At 32.4% G+C, this 7,740-nt stretch overlaps 1 long non-coding RNA gene across 1 annotated transcript; it reads right to left on the bottom strand.

Moving 5' to 3' along the window:
* Window positions 1-1,172: 1,172 nt before the first annotated feature.
* Window positions 1,173-2,517, bottom strand: LOC109178970. Its single transcript, XR_002053797.1, has 4 exons — window positions 2,465-2,517; window positions 2,315-2,376; window positions 2,035-2,112; window positions 1,173-1,234 (listed from the first exon to the last, which is right to left on the bottom strand). It is a non-coding gene; the product is annotated as an uncharacterized LOC109178970 (long non-coding RNA).
* Between the last annotated feature and the right edge of the window lie 5,223 nt (window positions 2,518-7,740).

Here is a 7,740-nt window from a genome sequence, read left to right as displayed (position 1 = left end):
GTTTTTAACCGTTGTCTTTTCTACCAACGACAACGGTTTTTTAACCGTTGTCTATTAAGCGTTGTTGAAACCAGTGTTGTTAAAAATCACGTACATAGACAACGGTTTTTAACTGTTGTCTTTTCTTTAAAAGACAACAGTTATAAAACGTTGTCTATTGGGTGTTGTTGAAACACCCATAAACTGTTGTCTTTTGTAGAAAAGTCAACGGTTTCTAACTGTTGTCTATTGTAAAATAGACAACGGTTTTTAACTGTTTTTCACCTGCTTAAATTATAATCATATAAAAAAACAATTTATCCATTCACCATATGTTGCAAAGCGTAGTTACATAATTGTTCACAAGCTAATAAGGTTCAAAATAACAAGTCAAAAGACTTCCATGACCAATTCTAATTATCATCCAAGTCATAATACTACTACACAAAAAACAATTCCACGAACCAATTCAAGTCCAAATGATCACAACGTTCTAATGACCAAATCATACCTACTCTATATGACTTGATAGAATATCGGCCCATTCAGAACGCACCAGATCAATAACCGCTTTGTCATAATCAACTTGTTGAAACTACATGTAAACAATAAGAAAATAAATTAGTATAGATATAAATAATTTGCAATGAAATGCAAAATAAGTTAGGAGTAATTCGGAAAGCTCTCCAATCTGGAAGGTTATAGTACAGAAAAGCTAGACAAGAAACACTAAAATGGCAACTTGCTAGACAGGAAACGCTAAAATGGCATACTAGAGTCTATTCAAGTAGAGTAAAATCAATGCATTGACAATACTTTCCTAATATGAATACAAATGCTCCCAATTGGCAACTACCATGTGGGATGGATGGCATTTATCAATCTACCAGTCATGTTTTGCCTACTTTCTAGTTTTCTCTTCCTCAAGGCCCAAACAAAACAAAACACATCCTCTATATAATGCCACTGCAACCAAGAACTTGACAATCTGGATTGATGAGAATCCTAATTAGCTCTTTAACTGTATGCAAATACTATCAAGTCAAATATGCTCTATACCAAAGTTGGTTGACTTGTTTCTATATTCTGCCATATTTCCATGAAAAAGATCAAATCTTTGTAATTGAGTATTTATAAGCCGGCAGGATTTTGGCACTTAACACCAAACCACAAAGATTAAGCACACTTTAATTAATCATCAAGATTTCCTTTATCTACCCCGGCCCATGAAAATCAATCAATTTCAGTGATGGAGCTGAACACCAGAGAAGAATTACAATTTAGAGAAGTACGTGCAGAGGATTGAACCAAAGAAAAGGAAATCAAATTTTTGTGCAGCTTTAAAAAATAGAGTATGAATCAAATTTTCAGCAATCTAACATTAATCTATCATAATATATACAATCTAATTCTATCTAAAACACATAATAAACATTTAAATTTTTTTTTAAAATAATTATCTTTTTCATTAGTTTCAACAGAAGATTCTATTTACCCAAAAAACATTTATATAATTGAAAACATGATTCACATACATAAGTTTAGACATGCAAAGCACATGGTAAGAAACTCCATAGTAAAAGATTGAGTTTGAAGGATAAATACTGTAAGCATTTTAGAACCATGTAACTTTAAAAATAATTGCAGAAGAATCATATGACTACATGAGCTTCCTAACCTCCCGGCACAAAAGTAAATTAAGCGAGGCACAGTAAGCTTTTCCTAGTGAGCCAAGCAAGCCTACTGAACTTTCCAACTCATTATTTCTTAATGCGAATATATTCATTAAACATTCAACAAAAATTGTAACTGTAATCATAATAATGATGCATTTCATAAGGAACTCTATTCAGCAGAGCCCAAGCTTGAACATATCAGTATACAAAATAAAAAAATATCAACAGGGAAGAAAGAGAGGTTGAACAAGCTAAGATAAACCAAAGCAAGTGTACAAGTGTACAAGTGTATAAGGATTGTAATACTCCATATCATCTATCCAAAAAGTGACTCCGGAATGTATATGAATAGAATAAATAACCAAATGGGAGGAAATACCTGCTCAATGAGATCTAAACATGCTTGGTTGTCTTGAAATTCAACTTTTCTCCAGTCAATTCTATCCAACTCATATTCCTGTAATCAAACCAACAAGTAATGATACCATTATAATGTGTTCATTTTAAAAAAGATCCAGTAAACTTATGGTAAAAAAGCTCCAGTTTGTGAATGAAGAAAACTATACTAATATCATATCAAAAAATAATAATAAACCCAGACTTAAAATTGGAATAAATTCCTAGATCATACTTCTAGGTGAATCCAACAATCACACTACAACTTAGCGTGTAAAAGTTAATGTTTATTGCATATGTCCAGCTTCACCTAACAGCTTTTGTTCTGTTTACAGACATTAATAGAGGCATCAAAAGATGAAAAAGAACTAGCAATGCAAAACCATAAATGTCTAGAATATTTATGGATCTACCAGTATGTTGCTTTCCCATTGCAAGCGATGTATTTATCCTATCTACAACCCAGTCAAACAAACTTGCATATACAAATTTCGCCAATGCATCTCTTGTATCAATTGCCTAAATGAAGTTAACACACATTATGTTATGGTGAATAAGATCATAATAAATTAGTTCCACTCATATCATCGTAGATATAGATGCACTTCTCAACATTCATGTTATTTGATGGTGCAACTGTCTAAGAAATGTAATTTAGTAAAATTAATCAGACAACAACTTAACATACCTGCTTGTAACCAGCTACCTCGCACAGCCTCAACATAACCACAATGTGTTGTAGAAACCTGCTTTATTCTCAATAATTTCAAATGATCCATATAGATTAACCATTCTATATCGAGATGAGTTCAATCCTTGCCTCTAAATGCCAGGACCTAAGAAGCATGAACCCTAAAACTAAAGCAGATAGAATAGCTTGAATACATTTCCCTATATGCAAAAACAGATGGAATTTGAACTTACCAACTTACCACAATATACGAAATACACAGTAGGTTCCATTCCAGTATAGACTCACTTAGCAGCCTAGCTCCTCTCTCATAAACTAACCTATAATCCACAACTAACCTAGGGTTTAAAAACATTTATAGCTTTCAAATTTGGAAATTCAACGATACAATTCAGAAATTAGGGATTTGGGTAAAAAAAATTGAGGACAAACCCGTCGGAGCTTAACGGCGGGAGAGGAGGCCGGGAAGAGGCATGCCGGCGGTAGAGGAGGCCGGGAAGTGGCGACAGCAGCAGAGGAGGGAAGAGGTGACGCCGGAGGAGATTGGAGCGACGGCGGTGGCTGGCCGGGGAGGGAGAAACGACGTCGGCTGGCCAGGAGGGAAGATGCGATGTTGCTTGGTTGGTTCGTCGGCGTGCGAGGCAGAGGTTTACGCAGAGGCCAGGGAGGGAGAAATGCTGAAGTTTTTTAAATTTTCACTAAGTGTGAGCTGTGTACTGGGAGGGAACAAAAATTTTTGTTTGAGAGGGAAATAAAAAAAAAATTCGCTAAGTGTACTGTGAGGTTTTTTTTATTTATTTAGTTTTTTTTTTTGGAGGAAACATATACTATATACTATGTACTAATATAATTAGGAAAATAACGAAATTTTATTTTAATTTTATAATAAACTTTCGTTTTTTTTTTCAAATTAAATAAGTATATTCATGGTTTTATAGGGACCGGGTCCACCTAAACGGGGTATATAAGTATAGAACGGGGTAAGAAAATATTAACTTTATAATTTTATTATCCGGGGCGCTAGACCCAAAATAGTACCGGGTATATAGGTACAGAACGCGAGGTAAGAAAATAGTAACTTTATTACTCGGGGTGTACCGCGTATATTGGTGCAGAACGGGAAGTAAGAAAATAATAGTTTTATTACCTTAGATGTTGCACTTAAATACATAAGTGTTGGTGTCACTTGGTGGGTTTAGCTTAGTTTGTTATGTTAGATTGTGTTAGAAGTATTGGGTTCTATTCTTCTTAGAGGCATCCTTAACTTATTTTATAAAATCGTTGTCTTGGTTTTCACAGACAACATAGAAGCAACCCAGTTATATATCAGTTGTTGCACTTTGACACATAAGAGTTTGTGTTGCTTAGTTGGTTAAACTTTAATCATTATGTTTGAGGTTAAAGGTTTGACTCTTGTTGTTAACATCCTTGTTTTTATTTTATAAAATAATCAAAGACAACGGTTTTTTATAACCGTTGTCTTTGTAGTGTTGTGTATTCTTTTTTTTTTTTGACGATTAGTGTTGTGTATTCAAATACGCTTAAAGACAACATACCAAAGACAACGGTTAAATAAAGCCGTTGTCTTAAACAAATAAAGAACGCGCAACGACAACGGTTATATAAAACCGTTGTCGTTGTAGTGTTGTGTATTCAAGTGCTATTAAAGACAACACATAAATGACAACGGTTAAATAAAACTGTTGTCTTTTATAAAATAATAATGCGCAAAGACAACGGTTTTAAGCAACCGTTGTCTTTGTAGTGTTGTGTATTCTAGTGCGCTTAAAGACAACACACCAACGACAACGGTTAAATAAAACCGTTGTCTTTTTTTTTTTTAAAAGAGTGCACAAAGACAACGGTTTTAAACAACCGTTGTCTTTCTAGTGTTGTGTATTCTAGTGCGCTTAAAGACAACACGCCAACGACAACGGTTAAAAAAACCGTTGTCTTTAAAAAAAAAAAAACGCACATAGACAACGGTTTTAAAAAACTGTTGTCGTTGTGGTGTTGTCTTTTTACAAAATGCACAAAGACAACACACTTATAACAACGGTTAAGTAAAAACCGTTGTCTTTGACAAAAGTGTTGCATCAAAGACAACGGTTTTGGACCAAACTGTTGTCTTTTATACAAAAGACAACACTTTTCTTAAAAACTGTTGTCTTTCTAGTGTTGTCTATGTGCATTTTTCTTGTAGTGTTTGAGATTCTTATTTGTAATTGATATCAAAATTTGAGATTTTTACTCCCAATTTTTTTTTTTTTTTTTTTTTGAGATTTTTAGTTAGTTGAGAACTTAAAGAAATACTATCTCATAATTTGTCATGGACATTATATTTTGATGTTTTGTATAGAGCTGTCGGAACGGGCCAGCTGGGTGGGGCTAAAGTGCCCGCCAAAATACGGGCCTAAAACAGGCTGTCCCGCCCGTCGTCTTGGCGGGTGCGGCGGGTGCCCGCTAAATTTAAAAAGTTTAAATTTGAATAAAAATTAATATGAAAAAGTTAATAAGTGTATACTAAAACAATTTGAATAGTTTAAACATATATTAATGCATTTGTAATTTGTTGAACACAATAATAACTAATATAGTAATAAGTTCTTATAAATAATCAAATACATAATATGTGAATCTATAACGTAATAACAAATAATTTATACAATGTACTACTTACTAATACATTTTTTCAATATAAATAAATAAATTAACATATATTTATATATGTAATTATATAAAATGATGTATATATATACACTAATATTAATAATATATACATACTAGGCGGGTTAAAAAAAAATGTCAAACACCTTGTGCTCAGATGACATGTAGTGACATCTCTAATGTGGGAGGTCATGAGATCGAGTCTCAGTGGATGCGTTGTTGATTCTGTGTGCTTCATTAGGTTGAGAAGGAAGGATAATTGTAGAATTCGTCCCTGAGTGTTCGTTGGTCATGCTCACTTTTCGTCCCTAAGGTATCATTGACGTTGTACTTTTCATCCCTAAGTTATACTAAAATTACAAATTTCGTCCCTAATCACTACGTCACTTAATAGACGGCGGGTTTTTAAATAACCACCGTCTAATATATTTTGTTATACTACGTCACTTAATAGACGGCGGTTGTTTAAATAACAGCCGTATATAGTTAACATACACGGCGTTTTCCAAAACCGCCGTAGAAAGTGTATATTTATAACGGCAATCACTTACATGCATGACACTTCAAAAATCGTCGTGTATGTGCAAAAACAACCGCCGGTGGTTATTTAAAGTGTATGACGTAAAAAAAATTAATTAAGGTATATACGACGGTTATTTAAAAAATCATCGTCTATTAAGTGACGTAGTATAACAAAATATATTAGACGGTGGTTATTTAAAAAAACTCCGTCTATTAAGTGACGTAGTATACCATTTATGTAGTAGTGATTAGGGACGAAATTTACAATTTTAGTATAACTCATGGATGAAAAGTGCAACACCAACTTAGGGACGAAAAGTGAGCATGACCAACACTCAGGGACGAATCCTACAATTATTCTATAACTCAGGGACGAAAAGTGCAATACCAATGATAACTTAAGGACGAAAAGTGAGCATGACCAACACTCGGAAACGAATTCTAGAATCATCCTATAATTTAGGGACTAAAAGTGCAATTTTCTCTAAAATTATTTTGTTAATTAATGGTGTTTCATATTTTTTATAAATATTTTTTACTGTGTTTTGAATTGTTTTAATTTCACTCCACTCAGAGAAATATTAGATCTGCCATGTTTACGAGAAGGCTCGTCCATTACTTGAATGGGGTGAAAACTGTCCAAGTTCGACTCCTATGGGGTGTGTTAAAAACACGAGTTGTGTTGGAGAAATTATTTTTTTAGTTTAATATCAAGATATTAATGTCAGAATAATGTGCATAATAAGATTTTACAATATTTTTTAGTTTAATTTGGTTTGCATTAGGATTTAGTGCATGATTTAGAAATATAATTCATGGGAAGAGAATTGAACTATTAACCTATCCATTAATTTAGTCTTAATGAAATCAATTATGCTAAGGGCACTTGTTAATTCCTTTTTTTTTTTACAATTATATATTTATTTAATTCATTCACAAACACTATATATTTATACAATTATATAAAACATAAATAATTTTATAATTTTATAATTATATTTATGTGGAAGGGTTAAGGTAAGAATATTCTTTCAGGTAAAAAAGTTATGACATATTTAATCCATTAATTTAGATACACCATCAGTTAAGGGTCATTGAAAAAGAAGGGGATAACAAAGGAGTTAGTTTTATGAATATTGCAAGCTTGAAAGTTTGCAATAATTCTTCGTGTTTAAAAAAAAAAATCCCAACCATTGATGAACCTTGGTAGACTGCTTATATTAGTCATCTCTTTTTACGCGAAGACTATATATATATATGATGATATGATGACTTATCTCATACTTCCTATTAGGGTTCATCAATGGTTGAGTGTTCATAAATGGTTGATGGTTTTAATAAAGAATCAATACAGAGTTAATTTTATATATAATTATTACAAACTTTCAAGTTTTCATTAATATTTATAAAAAGAATCCCACCATTTTTTCCTTATTTTCTAGCAACGCTCAATTGTTATTTTATCCAAATCGATAGATCATATATGTCTATTCACCCCCCTCTAGACTTTTACCGTATTCTTTCGAGACCAACAGAAAGTAATTTATATATTAGTATAAGAAAATAATTGTGAAGAGAAAATAACATTTATTGAGAAAAATAATAATTTTTTAATGTAGTGTGAAATTGTAACCCACTTTTGAAATTAAGGGGGGTGTATTCAATCCTGACTTTTGTAGAGTTTTAAAGACTTTTATGAACTTTAAAAGTTTAGAGGTATTCAATTTAAACTTTTAGAGAGTCTTTAAAAGTTAAGCGGTATTCAATCAAGATTTTTAAAGAGTCTTTAAAAGTCATGTGGTATTCGAT

Source organism: Ipomoea nil, unplaced genomic scaffold, assembly GCF_001879475.1.
Source record: "Ipomoea nil cultivar Tokyo-kokei standard unplaced genomic scaffold, Asagao_1.1 scaffold0875, whole genome shotgun sequence".
Lineage (NCBI taxonomy): Eukaryota > Viridiplantae > Streptophyta > Magnoliopsida > Solanales > Convolvulaceae > Ipomoea > Ipomoea nil.
The sequence above is the reverse complement of the archived record's forward strand: the minus strand, read 5'-3'. Positions and strand labels throughout refer to the sequence as shown.